Source organism: Leptonychotes weddellii, chromosome 11, assembly GCF_054177405.1.
Source record: "Leptonychotes weddellii isolate Sample4059 chromosome 11, ASM5417740v2, whole genome shotgun sequence".
Taxonomy (NCBI): domain Eukaryota; kingdom Metazoa; phylum Chordata; class Mammalia; order Carnivora; family Phocidae; genus Leptonychotes; species Leptonychotes weddellii.
In genome coordinates, this window is record NC_138379.1 from 1,576,460 (window position 1) to 1,593,132 (window position 16,673).

The 16,673-nt window shown below is 52.8% G+C and overlaps 1 protein-coding gene across 1 annotated transcript in view; it reads right to left on the reverse strand.

Moving 5' to 3' along the window:
- Window positions 1–16,673, reverse strand: part of KCNQ1 (potassium voltage-gated channel subfamily Q member 1) — a gene marked incomplete at its 5' end in the record, with an annotated part of 256,765 nt that overhangs the window by 55,063 nt on the left and 185,029 nt on the right. The gene's annotated exons all lie outside the window — the stretch shown is intronic.

The following is a 16,673-nucleotide window of genomic DNA, read 5'->3' on the forward strand; positions in this document are numbered from 1 at the left end:
GGGGGGGGGTGGTTCTAGGTTACCCTGCTCTGGGCCAGCACGCCCCCACCTCCCCACCGCCGCTGCCCCAAGGCAGTGGGAGGGAGGGAGGGCACCGAGGGCTGGGAGTGGAGGAGGGGGGAGGGGACCCGGAGCAGAGGCATGAATGGATGCTCGGGTGACGCGGGCGGGAGCAGCGGATGAGGAACGGGGTGGGGAGGGAGCACGCTGCCAACCCAAACAGCCCAGCGCGCCTCAGCCCCGTGTTCAATCCACAAAAATTTCCATCTGCCTCTGGAGCACTCGGAACCCGGGCAACGAAAGGCCGTACGCTCGGCAAAATAAACACCAGCTCCGCACGGCGACTCCCATGCGTTTGCAGCCCGGCCTGAAGGGCCGCGTCAGCCATTTTGTGGACACCAGCCTCCGAAGAGAAGGAAAGCCCCACGCCTGTGGATCCCAGAGGCCCGGGCAGGGTGGAGGCCGCCCACTACTTGCTGCATGTGGCTTTGCGGTTGGGGACCTGCTGGCGTCCACCTGCCACCCAGCCCCGGCAGGCCAGGGCTGCGCTCGGGCCCCACCAGGCCTGGGCCGCCGTGGCTGACACCCAGTTCCCACCCCTGGATGCTCCTGGACGTTCATATCCTGTCCCCGGCCCAGCTCTGGGACCCCGAGGGGTGGTGGCCCCCAGCGGGCTGGGCATAGGCTCACTGCTGCCGGCCCTCGGGGCCCGCATGCCGGGGCCTGGGCCAGCTGCCCCCTCCCAGGGTGGTGGGACAGCCCTGCCTCCGGGCTGGGACATCTATTTTTGGTGGTGACCAAGCCACTGCTTAATATGCAGGACTGGCCGGGGGCAGGCTGTGCTCTGACCCGCAGGGTGACAAGTTTAAAAAAGGGCCCATTTTGATCAAAATACATGTTTTTCTGAGGTCGGCCAAGGCGGCTGGGCAGGGTTGGCCTCAGGGACAAGGCTCCGGCCGCCCTCACGCCTGGGCCCCCGCAGACGGCCTGCCCACCCCGACTCTCCCAGCTGATGCTGTTGATGATATGCCACCCGACAGCGCTCACAGAGGGCCGGGAGCCGCCGCGCACCGCCCGCTCGCCCGCACGCATGTCTGCCCGCCGCCATTCCCTGTCCCCAGCCTTGCTCAGTCAACCCACAGAAGTTCACATGGACTTGAGCTACATTTTTCAAAAAATGTAAATTTCCTTTCTGGCCAATATTTGCGGCCTATAAATAGAGTCATTCAGGAGAGGCCTCGGTGTGTGGGGGGGTGCGGTGGCGGGGATCGTCCCCAGGCAGACCGGAAGGGAAACGCCCGGGAAAGAGGGAGGGAGGTATGGAGGAAAGAACAATTCTGGGCAACTGCTGAAGCCACAGAAAGCAGGAGGCCATGGTGCAGTGGAGAAACTGAGGCTCAGGCCCAGAAGCGAGTGGGGTCAGAGCAGAGCCTGAACTCTCTGACTAGCCCCTGAGCCCCACTCCCTGCCCAATGGCCAGCCCACTCTCATGCCTACTCTCCCTGAGCTGTGCAATCAGACACCCAGATCTCTTGGTTCTGGAACTTGCTGTACTTCCCTGTGCCACAGGGCCTTTGCACAAGAGTTTCCTCGGGCCTGGATGTGGATCGACCCAGGAATTCTCCATAGCACTTGGCCCAGTAGCACTAATACCACCCCCTCCACTGACAGACTCATGGGGTCACGGAGGCCCTGATGTGACTCACTGGTTCTCATGGCCAGTGAGCCAAGGGGGCAGGGCTTGAACCCAGCTGCTGGCCGCACAAGTACAAAGGGAAGGCTGGGTTTTGATCCTCTGTGAAATGGGGCGGGGGGATGAGAAGGTCCCTGGGCCTTCCCACATATGAGTGGGAGGCCTAGGCCGTCAGTCAACCAGGAGCCAGACATGTGCAACCTGAGAACACACGCGCATGGGGGCCCAGCTGCCCAGGTTCAAATCCCACTGAGGCAGGACTGCAGGGAGGGACGAGGCTCCAGGTCCATAAATTAGGTGAAAAGAACCGGCCCTGGAGGCACCTAGTTGGCCTAGCCGTTGGCAACTCTCTGGGAAGGCTCTGGGCCTCTTGGGCATCGGGGGTGTGGGCAGAGATCAGAGGAGACCAGGTCAGCTTGAGTGGCCCTGAACATGTGCACCTCTCTCCTTCCCACCTCCCTTCCTTGGACAGAGGGGGAAACTGAGGCTCAGAGAGCAGTGAGCCCTGTGAGCACCGGGTATCTCCCCATGGGCTCCCCCAGGCCGTGCTCAGGTACAACAGCTCTGGGTTCCCAGAGATGGGGACCTGCTGCTGGGTGGGGCGCCATGCTCTGGGTCACTGCTTTCCACGGAATACGCCCAGCCCCAGGACCCATGCCAGAACGTGGCTGTTGAGGGACCTACAGGCATTCTAGACCTTCCCATCCCATCGAAGGTGAGACTTTTGGGCCCCTGTGGGCCTTTCAAGGCCAGAAACAGACTTCAAAAGCCGGTACTCACATTCCCTCCTGGGAAGCCAAGGGGCATCTGCTCCTGCTGGCCAGGAGGGAGTGGACTGGGGGTCAGTAACGGACTGACCGCGAGGTCAGCATTCTTGCCTCTTGCCTTCGCATCTGGAGAGGCCTGGGCCAGCATGCTGCCCTGGGTGTCAGCCCTGACACAAGGTCCAGGGTCCAGCTCCAGGCCAGCTCTGACCTCCGTCCCACAACTGTGGCCTCTTGGTGGCCAAACCCCCTAGACATCACAGAGGCCTGTGTGTCTCACCCCTGATGGCGGCGGGGGGGGGGGGGGGAAGGTCTAGAATGCCTGCAGGTCCCTCAGAGGCCACCTGACCAATGCTGTCATATCGAAGAGGGGGAGACTGAGTCTCTGAAGTAGGAGGGGCGTGACTCTCACCTCCGGCAGAAACTCAGCCCCACGGGTGTGACTGGGTCACCTGATACCCCCAGCCGCGATGGCTCACCCAGTCCTCTGACCTCCGTGAAGGGGCTCCCTACAGATGCGGCTCAGAGCACGGGGATGAGGGTGACGAGAGGAGTGGCTCAGATGGCAAGACGGACCCCGCAGCCGACCACGGCCCCGTCCCATGGCCCCCTCTTGTCCCTTTAGTGCAGATGTGCCTACGGCTGCCTACTGGGTGCCAGCCCATGCTGGGGGGCCAGATGGCCTCTCTCCCTGGGTGCCCTCTAACCCTGCTCGGGACTTGACCCCCAGAACCAAGCCCAGCATGAGGGCTCGCTCCCTGGGGCCAGGGGCAGAGGGCTGAGCTGCTGGCCATGCGGTCATCCCCTCAATGGCTGGCGGCCGCGCTGAGGAGCGCCTGGGCAAGGGCAGGCTGGCCGTGGAGGCCACCCCACACTCAGGTAGGCCAGCCTGGGGCACGGGTGAGTCTGCCGCCTCTGGATGCCCACGGATGGCCGGACAGATGTCCTGACCCACGGACGGCTCCAAAGGTCCCTGCTCCTCCCATCACGTGGCTGGAAAGGGCCGTCCTGCTGGGACGCCATTCCCCCAACTCCTCTGGGAAGGGCCAGGCAACTCGTTCTCACCAACGGGGCGGGGCAGAAGCCAGGCGTGCATCACTTCCGGGCTGGTCTTCAGGCCTGGAGGGGGCCTGGCCCCCGCGGACAGCACCCCCCATCTCCGCACCGACCGAGGGGCAGGAGGCTCAGACCCATGGCCAAGCCCTAGCGTGAACCTGGAGGCCTGCAGAGGGGGCCGTCCAGGTTGGAGCCCTGGGGGTCGGTCCGGTGGGCGAGCAGCCCCAGTGGGCAGAGGACCAAGCACTAGAGCAGGAGGCTGCAGCTGGGACAGTGCACACGGCCTGGGAGGGGCACCTTGACCTCGGACAACTAAGAACGGGACATCTCAGGGGCGCAGGCTGCCCGCTGCCCGGCAGTCCCCGCGCCCTGCAGCCGAGCACGCGCTGCCCTCCCCTCCGCCGTCATGGGCTGCGCGCCCTCGTTATCCAGCTCTGGTCATCTTCCTCGGCAGCTCACGAGGGGGTCCCTCCTGCCGCTGGGGGGGGGCCTCTGTTTGCTCACCGCCCCCCCCAAGCCCGAATCAAGCGGCTGTTTCTCACTCTTACAAACTGGGCTGTGCCGAGGGTCCCCCTGCGTAAATCCCCAGCCCCGGGGCTCTGCTACCCCGGGCGCCGGCCTGGGAGCCGCAAGGGCACATGATCTTCTAACGTTAGCGGACGGTGCTGGCCTCCTTTCCAGAGCTCCGTGGCACGTTGGTGGTATAGTGGTGAGCATAGCTGCCTTCCAGAGCTCCGTGGCTCCGCAACCCGCGGCCCCACCAGCGAGGGCCGGGAGTGCCTGGGTCCCCACGCGCCCGCCAGCACAGCGCATCACCACCTTCCTAAACTGTGACGTCAGCGTGTGCTCCCCCGGCCGCTGCTGAGGGTGGGCGTCCTCCCTTGGAAGGCTGTTGGCCGAAGCTGGGCGTTCTCCTGAGAGAAGCCTCCCGAGCCCGGCTCCGGGCACGGCCCGCGGGGGCTGCCCTGGCCGTGAGAAGGCCCGGCACGGCGTCCCAGGGGCCCCAGGCGGCCCGGGCCCCGAGGGCTCTGACCTCAGGCTCCCTCCAGGAGCGCGCGGCCGCCAGGTCTCCTGGGCTCGTGGGGTTCGGGGACTCCCCGGCGGGCCCGCCCACCTCGGCCCAGGAATGGGGGTGGTGGCGCTCAGCGTCAACTGACGCTTTCATTATAGGTTTATCTTTGAAACCCTAGACAAAACAGGGCTTGTGTGGTTTGACTGAAGAGCCAGCACCTCAGGACCTCGCCATCCACTAAGACGGCTCCTCAGGAAAGAAAAAATACACTAACCTTAAAATAACCAGTTCCCAGAATAGCAGCTAATGAAGGCTTCTGAAGGGGGCCCTTTGATCAGCCAGAGCCCACGCCTTCGCCTATTTACGGCCCTGTCACTCAAGAACAGTTCACCAGCACAGAGAGCGGTGCGGGGGAGGGGCAGAGGAGAGTGGGGGGGCTCTGAAGGGGGGGCTGTCGTGGGAGCCCCCCACCCCGCCCGACTTCCTGATGTGACTGGCTGGAGCTGGCGGTGAGGGGCACGATGGAGCCCAAGGTAGCTGGTGCTCTGCGAACAGCCTGGAAACGCGGCCTCGCGCCCTGACCACTGCTCCTGACGGCTTCCTGAGAGCAGAAGTCGGGGTAGGCCTGGCCAGTGGGAGACAGATGTGGTGGAAGGACCAGAGTCCCAGGCAGGCAGTGGACAGGGAGGTGTGGGTCACGGGCTCCGGGGGCTCAAGGCAGGGAATCCAGGGAACATTCTGTGCAGTGTGAGCCGAGGGGCCTGCAAGGACATGCCCCTGCTGGGGATGTCAGGGCTTATGAGGTGTCCCCCGTCTGCCTGCGTCAGGTACCCTCTCAGCACGGCGGTGTTCCTGGGGCCCCTCCCTGGGTCCCCCTGGGTTGGATGCCAGGGGGCCACACGAGAGTGGCTGTGTCCAATAACCATTCAGCAGCCCCACTGGGCCCTGATTACCTGCTATGTGGCTCGTGAAACTGAGGAATGTGAATTTTAATTTGATTGAAGTTGAGCAAATTCAAATTTAAATTTAAGTATAGACCCCCAATTCAGTGATCAGAAAACTTTAAGTATGTTTAGAATGACTTAGGCAAGAGAACCTCCTTTTTTAACTGTATGCTTTATACCTAAATGCAGACCGAGTAGTTCTTAGGAAAACGTAGCATCCAAACTGAGATGTTCTGTAAGCATGACACACACACCCAGCTTTTGAAGAAATGATGTCATTCATCCCAATTTTTTTTATATTGATTATATATGGGAGTGATAATATTTTCAATGTATCGGGTTCAGTAAACTATATTATAGTGAATCTAATCTATTTTTTCCTATCTTTTCAACTGTGGCTATTAGGAAACGTTAAGTTACATCTGTGTCTCCCACTAGATTTCTAATGGACAACCCTGGCCTAGACTGGGGGTCAGCAAACTTTTCCATAATGGGACCAGACAGTAAATATCATCGGTGTTGTGGATCCCGTTCAAGCTGTCTTCTGTTTTAAAAATTGTTTGTTTGTTTATTTGTTTTAAACGTGAAAACAGGTCAGGGCTGAGATTTGGCCCAGAGGTCCCAGTTTGCTGGCCCCTGGCCCAGAGGCCCCTAGCTGAATTAGGCCAGTGGGCCTTGGTACAAGTTAGTGTAGGAAGGAAGGAAGATTCCTCCCTTTCTGAGGGGTAGAGAGATTGTAGGAGCAGGTCCTTCTCAGTCCAGCCTGCCGAGGGCTGGCGGCCCAACCCAGACCCCCTGGAGTTCCAGCATGAGACCCACTTACGACTGAGACCCCAGAGACTGGCATAAACCAGCCCCGTTGCTACTGCCCAGTCGCTCCCAGGGTCAAGGGGGAATGGGATGCAGCAGAGTCAGGAACCAGTCTAGGGAGCTGGGACCCTGCAGCCATGAGACCCAGGCTTCCCAGAAAAACCCCACCTTCAAAATCCTGATTCTGTCCTCTGTACGAGGACAAGAGCTTGTCTGATCACGTGTTAGAGAGACAGACTCACAGGCATTGATGAGCTCACCAGGATATACAGGAGGTGAGAAGCTGAAGGTGCAGTGAAAGTGGGACCCACAGAGGGAAGAGTTGCCCTGAAGACATCTGATGAGCCAAGCAAACATGGCTCTCATGGGTGATGGACGGCATCCAAGCCCAGGCCTGCCCCGGGTGGGGAGTCCTGCAGCACAGCCCTACATAAAGCTGGGATCTTCCAAGGACTCTACATTCAGTGTGAGGGTCAGTGAGAAATAATCCACTTCCCAAAAAGACTATCAAGAAAATTGCCTGCTGCTAAGGGGACCATATTTGCTCTGAGAAATCACATCCACACTCAGCTTGGAAGCCCAAACGCATATTTCCTGGGTGCATTTCTGAAAAACTTTGAGCCTAGAATTTAAAGTCCGGGATGGTGGTACCCCCACATGTATAGCAAAGGAAGAGGTAGCTATAGATCCTCCCCGAGACCCTCAATTCTGCTAGGCCTCAAAAATATCTACAGATAGGGGCACCTGGTGGCTCAGTCGTTGGGTGTCTGCCTTCGGCTCAGGTCATGATCCCAGGGTCCTGGGATCGAGCCCCACATCGGGCTCCATGCTCTGCAGGAAGCCTGCTTCTCCCTCTCCCACTCCCCCTGCTGTGTTCCCTCTCTCGCTATGTCTTTCTCTGTCAAATAAATGAATAAAATCTTTAAAAAAAATACCCACAGATAAATTTTAAGATCTATAAACTTAAGATTTTAAACAAGAAAACCCTTAAAGGAAATGAAATATTATGAATGAAAACCAGCAAGGAAAAAACAAAGACCAGAGAAGCAGACTTACAAAGAGTTTAGACGCCAAAATTAACAGAAACAAAATATACAATAGCCACGTTCAATGCACTTCAAGATTTTTTTTTAAGTTTAAATATACAAGTGAAGAGAAAGATACTATAAAAATGATCTATCAGGTATGAATAAGAGCCAAATAGAAGTTTCATAAACAGAAAAATAATTGAAATTAAATATTCCTCAGACAGGTTTAACAGCAGATTAGACACAGTTGAAGAAATAATTAGTGAATTGGAAAGTGTATCGGAAGACATTATCCAGAATATAGTATAGAGAAACAATCTGAGGTTAAGAAGCGTGGTGGGGAGTGCGATGGTCTGCCACATGCCTCATGAAAATTCCAGAAGGAGATAATGAGCTAATTTTCTTTTAGCTTTGGCTAAAATCTGAAGAGCTAATGACAGAGTAATTCCTAACTCATGCCGGACACCAAATGACAGATGAAGGGAACTCACCGAATTCCAAGCAGAACAAACAAAAGAAACTCCGTGAAGACACCGTGGTGAAAATGCAGACAACTAGAACCACAGGAATGATCTTCAAAGCAGTCAGAGAGAAGAGAAACACTGCCTTCCAAGGAGCAAGAGCTTGTCTTCACCTTTGTCCTCAGGACTAGCAGGATAAGCCGAAGAACAGTTGGATAATATTTTCAACGTGCTGAGAGAAAACCATTTTGGTAACCTAGGGCCTAGAATTTTATTCCCAGTGGAAATATTTTTTAAGAACGACAGTAAAAGAAGTCATTAAAAAAATAAAATAAAATCCGAGAGATTCTGACTTTTGATGAAGGAAATTCTAATAAATACTTCAGCTGGGAAAAAAGTGATCCCAGATGTAAGATCTGAGATGAAAAATAAATGATGAGTGACAAAAAAGGCAAATAGGCGGGTAAATTTAAACATATATTGATTGTATGAAACACTACTATTTATGAATCATTGGGTTAAAAAATAAACATGATTGAACTAAAATATACAACAACAAAGAATATAAGTCAGCAGGAGAGTGGCTGAATCTAAAGGGTTCTAATGTCCTTCTTTTATTACAGATGTAATAAAAAGTAACAATTAATTCTGCTATATATCCATTTAAAACTTTCTAGGTTGACATCTACAAGAATGACAATAGAATATATAACTTCAAAACCAGTAGAAGAAAAAGCAGAATGAAAAATAACCATCAACCCAACACAAGGAGCAAAATAAACATTAAAAGTGGGGCAAAATAAACATTAAAAAATTTAGTACAAAAAGGAAACACAAAATATATTGCTAGAAATCAATCCAAATATATTAGAAATTACTTTAAGTATAAATGTGTTAAATGATTTAAAAAAACCCTCAGCCATTAAGTGTTTGCAAAAGACATCCAAAATGTGTACATAGGATTGAAAAGAAAAGAACTTAAAAACCTGACACCAAAATCAGAAAAAAAATCACAAGAAAACTACAGATCAATATTCTTTATGAATACAGATACATTCTTAACAAAATATTAGCAAACTAGATATGGCAACATATAAAAGAGATTATAAACCATGACCAAGTGGGAAATGCAAAGTTAGTTTAACACCCCCAAACTGGGTATTACACCATATTAATAGCAGAAGGGATAGAAACCATGTGACCACCTCAAAAGATGCAGAATGGGTATTTGAGAAAATCCAACATGCATTCACGATAAGAACTCTGAACATGCTTAGAAGGAAAAATCCTCAACCTGATAAAGACCACCTATGGGAAACCTACAGCTAATATCACACTCAATAGTGAATGCCTGAGTGCTTTTCTCAATTAGATATTATCTGGCTACTTCTAGTCAACATTTTACTGGAATTTCAAGCCAGTGTAAATAGGCAAAAAGAGAAATTAAAGGCATCCAGATCGGAAGGAAGTAAAACTGTCTTTATTCACACATGACATGATTCTATATGTGGAAAATCCTAAGGAATCAACAATAACAACAAAATTTACTAGAGTTAATAACAGCAAAGTCACATTTTCCAAGTTTGATATAAAAAATTAATAGTATTTATATATACTAGTAATAATTCAAAAATGAAATGAAGGAAACAGTTCCATTAACAATAGCACCAAAAATCATAAAGTATTTAGGAGTAAATTTAACAAAAGATGTGTAAGAATTGTACACCAAAAATGACATCACTGGAAGAAACTAAAGTAGACCAAATGAATGGAAGGATATAACATGCTTATGAATTAGGAGACTCTATATTGTTAAGATGTCAGTTTTTCCCAAATGGATCCATAGGTTCAACACAGTCCCTATCAAAATCCCAGCTCTTTCTCTCTTTCTTTCTTTCTGTCTTTCTTTTTCTTTCTTTTGGTAGAAACTGACAAGATGATTCTAAAATTTGTAGAAAAATTCATAGGACTTAGAATGAGCAAAACAATTTGAGAAAGAAGAGAAAACCTGGAAGACTTACACTACCTGATTTCAAAACATACTATACAGCTACAATAATCAAGACAGTGTAATGTGGATTTGAGGACAGGCATATAGACAAAGAGAACAGACTTGAGAATCCAGAAATAAACCCATATATTTCTGCTCAATTGATTTCTGACAAAGGTGCTGTGACAATTCAATGGGAAAAAATCTTTTCAACAGAAGGTGCCAAGGCCATGGGATATCTACAAGCAAAAAATTAAAAAATAAAAAAAAAATAAAGGAAATTAACTTAGACTTGACCTCACACCACACCCCAAAATTAACTGAAAATAAATTACAGACCTAAATATAACAGTTAAATCCATAAAACTTCTGGAAGAAAACATTCATGGCCTTGGGTAGACTATCAAAAGCATGAGCTACACAAGAAAACATACATTGGACTTCATTAAGATGTAAAACTTTTTTTTTTTTTAAAGAGATGATGAAGAAAATGAACAGACAGCCACAGAAGGGGAGAAAATATTTGTAAGTCGTATATCTGATAGAGGACTTTTGTCTGGAACACATAAGCCACTCTTATGACTCAGTAACAGAACAAACAACTTAAGCAGGAAAACAGGCAAGAGAGTTGAATGCACACTTCACCAAACACGACTACGAATGTTAAATAACCACATGAAAGTCTGCTCAACATCATTGGTGATTAGTGAAATGCAAATCAAACCCACAATGAGACGCGATCACATATTGCCCAGATCGGCTAAAATAAAAAAGACCACCCCTACCACATATTTGCAATGATACAGAGAAAGTGGAACCTTTGTATGTTACTGGTGGGACATCAAAATGGTACAGATCCCTTCGGAAAAGAGATCAAAAGTTTTTTTTTTAGAAAGTTGAAAAGAAACTTACCATAGAACCCATCAATTTCACTCTTAGGAACCTAAGATATGACAATGTATGTCCATACAAAGGCTTGTAGATAATAGTCCACAGCAGCATTACCTATAATAACCCAAAACTGCAAACTATCCAAATGTCCATCAACTGGCAATTGCATAAACAAAATGTGGTCTATCCATACAACAGAATACTAGTCAGCATTAAACAAGAAAGAAAAACATGGCACAACAAAGATGAACCTCAAGAACATTACATTATGTAAAAAAAAAACAAACAAACCCTAAACTCAGAACACCACACGTTGGACGACTCCATTTATATGAAACCTTTATAAAAGGCAAATTTCTAGCCTTACAGAAATTTAAGGAGGGCGCCTGGGTGGCTCAGTCAGTTAAGCATCCAACTCTCGGTTTCAACTCGGGTCATGATCTCAGGGTCGTGAGATGGAGCCCCACGTCGGGCTCCACGCTGGGCAAGGAGTCTCCTTAAGATTCTCTCTCTCTGCCCCTCCTCTCCCTCTTTCACAATCTCTCTCCCGCCCCCCCCCACCTAAAAAAAAAAAGAAATTTAAGGATAAAAAGACAGAAAGACTGTGGCTAGGGGTAGGAACTGGCAATGATTGCAAATGGAATTGAGAGAATTTGGGGGATGTTGAAAATGTTCTAAAACTTAGGTTTGACGATAGTTGCACATCAAATTAGAAATTTACTAAAATCTGTCACACATTTACATCACATGAACTTTATGGCATGCAAATTATACCTCAATAAAGCTTTTTAAAAAAGATGTGCAAACAAATTAACTGGCGATAATAGACTTTAAGGGTAAAGAAAACACTGCTGGATATAAAGAGGAGGCTGTGTGATTATAAAACACTGAATCCAGCGGCGACGATATAAAAAGTTGAATATATGCATCTAGTCATAAGATCTAAAAACGCATAACGTAAAAACTAACAGAAATATAAGGAAAATTAGACAAATTCTCCACAGCAGTTGGAATTTTGAGGTATTTCTCAGTATTGATGGGTCAAGGAGATAACAATATTCCAATCGGAATATAGATTTCAAGAAAACAATTAGCCAGCTTGTCCTAATGGACGTAAATATAACCTTGCAGCCGACAGCGTCAGAATACACATGGTATTCAAGTACAGAAAGTCCATTTACAAAAATGGATGACTTATTGTGCCATTAAACATGTTTCACAGTATTTCAAACGACTGGTGTCACACATTCACTTTCCGTGACAAGTGAGCAATTAGAAAACTCTCACAATCCTAACGATGACAGAAGTCATCTTGTAAATAGCTGCTGGGGCAAACAAGAGGTCATCATGGAGACGAGAAAGACATATACGTGAATGGACATTAGATTCAAATGCTACATATCAGAACTGGAGGATGCCCTTTAAGTGGTAGTTAGACGAAAATGTACAGCCTTAAACTCACACCTTAGAAATCTAGAAAGTCTGAAAGTTAGTAATTATCCAACCTAAGAAGTTAGAGAAAGAGCAATATATTGAGGCCAAGTAGATGGAAGAAAACAAAGAGAGGTCAATGAAACAAAATCAAAACTTACAAGAGTGAGGATCAATAAAGTCAAAAGTTTGTTGACAATATTAATAAAATTGGTAAATAGCTGGCAAGCTCGACCAATGGGGGGAAAAAAGCAAAGGCACAAATAAATAATACTGGCAATAAAAAAGGCGCTTAGCTACTGATGATACGGACATTAAAATTATAATGGCAGTAAGTTGGAAAACTGAGAGGAAATGTACAGATTTCTGGAATGTAAAACTGAACAAAACTGACACGAGAAGAGATAGAAAACCCGCCATCCCATAACTACCAAGTCTTTGACTCAGAGCGTGAAGTCTTCCCACAAAGAAAGCACCAGGCCTGGATGGCTTTACCTTTAAATTTCACCGAACATTCAAAGGGGAAAAGAAAATTCTGAATCCCATATAAAATATTCTAGAATGTGGAAAAAGAGAGCACACTTCCCCACTCGTTCAGTGAGGCTCACATACATTTGACACCACGTCTTGATGAAGACAGTACAGAAGAGGAAAATGAGGTGAGGTATGTATCTCATACGTAGATGGCAAGGCAGAAATCCTGAAGAAAACACTAGCAGGCGGATTTCAGCTGTGTCTAGGAAATAATGCATACTTTGAAGGGCTGGGGGGGCCGGAGTCCACATGGATGGCTGGACAATGGTCACAGAGGGAGATGACCAACACCCAGGCCCAGTGGGGAGGCCACGGGGCTGGAGAGCCGGGTGAGTGGCATCTGGTGGCTCTTGGGGGTGAGCGGAGAGGGGTTGCTGGGATGACAAGGTCTCAGGCCAGCTGATAGCTTGGGGTGGGGGGTATGTGGAGGAGTCCCTCTGGGCTGACAGAGCAGGAGGAGCTGTGTCTGGGCCAGATGCCAGGTCCTGGGTAACTGGGCTTGTCTGATCCAAGGGGAGGGCAAACGTGTGCTCAGCAGAGGGGTCCAGGGCCAGTGTGCTGTGGAGAAGGGGCACTCCCAGGCTGGGGGCATTCGGGTCCAGGAGAAAGGTGTGCCTGGCCAGGGTTCCAGGACAGGAGGCTATGGAAGGAGCATCAGATGGTGGGGGTGGGGGCCCCTTCCCACCCACGCCCTCTGAGCTGGGGCCTGCAAACCCAGGCCTTCCCTTTGTCCGGCTCTAAGCCATGAACATTTCCGGCAAAAACAGAGAAGAAAGAAATCCTCCCAGCCCACTGTGCTCCTCATATCAGCAAAAGCAGTATGAGCTGAGCTTGCAAAATAAACAGGGCTCAACATCAGCCCTGCAGCCTGTCCTGGGGGCTGAGCTAAGAATACGCACGGGGGCGGAAGTTTGGAGCAGTCTTCTCCACGGCTCCCCAGAGAGCCAAGGGGATGCCTGCCTCCCGAGCAGCCCTCGAGGGGCCGGGGGCTGGGCAGGGGCCCGTGTTCTCAGGACTCCTGTTCCAGGGCCTGGCCAGGCCCCTCTGTCCTAATCTGTGCCGCTGCTCTGGCTGGCGCAGCCCATGGGCCTTCCCGCCTGCTCCCCACCCCCCGCTCCCCAGCTTGGCCCTCCACGCTGCTACCTGGCTTCTTTTCCAGCAGGCCCCTCAAGGTTTCGTGTTTATGAAGCACTTTCCGGCTTCCTCTGTCTCTCCACCTCAGCTCCCCCACCCACCTGTGGCCTCCACCGGGACCGGCTCTTCACCGGACCCGCTGTGTGACCTTGGGCAACTGCTCAACCTCTCTGGGGCTCAGTTTCCCCACCCGTAAGGAAGGATTTATTTGGGCAAATGAAGGTCCTTCCTTCCCAGAAGGAGAACAACAGGAAGGAGCACGTGGAGGCTCTCGTGATTTTTAAACAGAAGCCGGCGAGGAGCTGCTCGTGCCTTTTCCTTTCATTGCTAAAGGGAGGCCAGTGGGGAGCCGGCCTGAGACACAGGGAGCAGGTTCCCAACTGCGTGGGGGTGAGGCCCGTGGGGACGCAGGCTGTGGGGCGGGAATGCCAGTTTTGCTTTTCACAGCCTTGGAGCGAGGCGAGCCTCCACAGCCCGGCCGGGCCAGGCCAGGGAGCTAGGCACCCCAGGAACAGGTGGGCGGGGCGCTCTGAGGTGGGAGGAAGCTCTCTGGCGGGCAGGAGCTGTGATAAGGGCTCCCGCGAGCAGAAGTACCTGGGACCCTTCTCCCCATTGTGGCCCCTGGCCTGGACATAAGGGAAGGGGGCTCCTTGCAGGGAAACCGAGGCACCACTGGACAAGCCGAACTAGCTTTCCCTGGTAGCTCCCTGCAAGTGGACAGCCCAGCCCCCTGCTCTCCGAATCGATCTGCTCCTGAGAATGGGACCAGCAGCCGTGCTCCCCAAATGTCCTCCTCCCCCTCTTCTCCAAGCCCGTGTCCCGCAGCTGAGTGAGCGCGCCTGGGATGGGAGCTCCATCATAGCTGGGCCAGAGCCCTGCCTCCCAGTGTGAGGGCCAGGCTCCTGTCCCGCCCGCGGCCAGCCCAGCGGGGTCGGGGACGGCCCGGGGACTCTGGCCGGCTGGCACTGCTGCAGGCCTGCTGCAGGCCTGCTGGGCCCCGGAGGGCCGGGGGCGGCTGGATTTCCTGCCTCCAGCTTCCCGCAGTCAGCAGGATTGCTTGGGGTTGTTTATGGTCCCGATGGCCCTGGTGATAACTGTGATAACACGGGGCTCGGGACGTGCCACCATGCCCTCTGGACCTGGTGAGGCCCTTTCCCAGGGTCTGTCGCCGAGGGGGCCCGGGCCAGCAGCGGAGGAGGGCTGGAGCAGGCTGAGCCCATCCCTGCCAGCCTCTCGAGGGACCGCGGGGGCTGCGATCTGGCACAGAGTGCGGGCTTGGGCACCACCTGGGAGACCGCAAGCAGGTGGGTCCGGCTCTCAGACTGAGCTGGTTCCTCACAGCAGAAGGGGACGGAGACGGCACAGCCCCAGTCTCCCCGGTCACCGTGTATGTGGATGTCCCAGAGTCCTCACGGCCCAGTGGTCACCCCTCTCCTGGGGGCCGAGGCCACCGGGGGCTTTGTTCCCAAACCTTGCCCCCAGGGATCAGGGACTCCGGAAAATACTTCCCTTTGTTGTTCAGATCTGAAGAAACGAGGGCGCGTACGTAATTCCCTATCCTGGAGGCCAGCCAGGCCACCCTGGGGGTCAGACCCGGGCAGGCGGCTGGATGTCTGCTCCTCCAGACTAGGGAGGGGGCACTGCTCCAGGAGACCCTGCCCCCTACCCACGGTCACCCCCAGAGGACACCAGGCTCTAGTCTGAGCTTCAAGGGGTGGCCCGCCCCGAGAAGCAGTGGGCAGAGCCTTAAGAAAGCTCTAGAACGGCAGGGCAGGGGGTCAAGGAGAGGTGGACGCATCTAGAAGCTGGTGCAGCAGGGCCCACTCCCAGGGCCGCTGGGGCGGGGAGGCCTGTGTGCCCAGGGGCCGCCATGCGTCCCGTCAGCAGTGGGGGCCAGTTAGCAAAAGCTCCTTGGCCAGGGTGCCAGGGCTGGGTGAGGAGGTTGGACAGAGGAGCCTGGGTCTATTCCCTGCTCTACCTCGGCTTCCTCTGATGTCTAGAAGCCCCCCGCAGAGTGCCTGGCCTGCTGTACTGGGGGTGGACACCAGCAGCTCCTACCGGGTTATGCCAGCCCCCAGCCCCTGGCCCTGAGAAGAGCGCGTGCTGAGGATACCCTTTGTTCAGTGGAGGATCCCCGGGCCTCTGATACCTGTCGCCTGCTGATGTGACCTCTCCTGCTCGCATCCTGCCGGACAGGGCCATCTGCCACTGGGCCATCTGCCTGAGAGCAGGCCAGTTACCTGCCTGGCTGGGGCCTGCACTGCCCGGGGGGCCAGGTCCCCCGGCAGGCCACATGTTGGGGTCACACAGTCTCAGCTGGCCAGGCCCAAAGTGAGGACCCCTGTGGGCACCTGGACAGTGGTCCTCCCTCTCTCTATCTGGGTCCATCCGGCGTCATGGCCCCACGGCCAGCAAAGGTCAGGGCAGATGATGCAGGTGGGGAGGGGGTGATGTTGCAGGCCGGGGCCTGGGGTGGGGTGGGAACAGGGAGCTGTGCCCCTGCCCTGCCTGCCCAGCTTCAGCGGGGATGGAAGTGGGCCAGAGCCCGGGGTTGCCAAGGAAACCAAGCAGCAGACACAGGCCCTGCCCAACAAAATCCCTCTATTTTTAGTCTCCCAGCTACTTTCAGATAAAGCCCGTGTAGACCGACGAGCTGTCGGGCAAGATAACGGCCCCCTCCAAACCACGGACACTTCACAGGGTGGGCCTGAGCCTGAGAAAGGCTCCCTCGGCCCCCTAGGACACCCCGGGAAGAGGCTCCCGCGCTGAGAGGCCCACAAGCCTACCGGAGGCATGGAGGCATCCGGGTGGCCGAGGCTGTGCCCGCCGAGGGGCCCATGCTTGAGCAGAGGGAGCGTGGGCTTCGCGGCAGAGGAAGACCCACAGGCCCCACGTCCCACCTGGATACCGAGCGGGGCCTTGGCC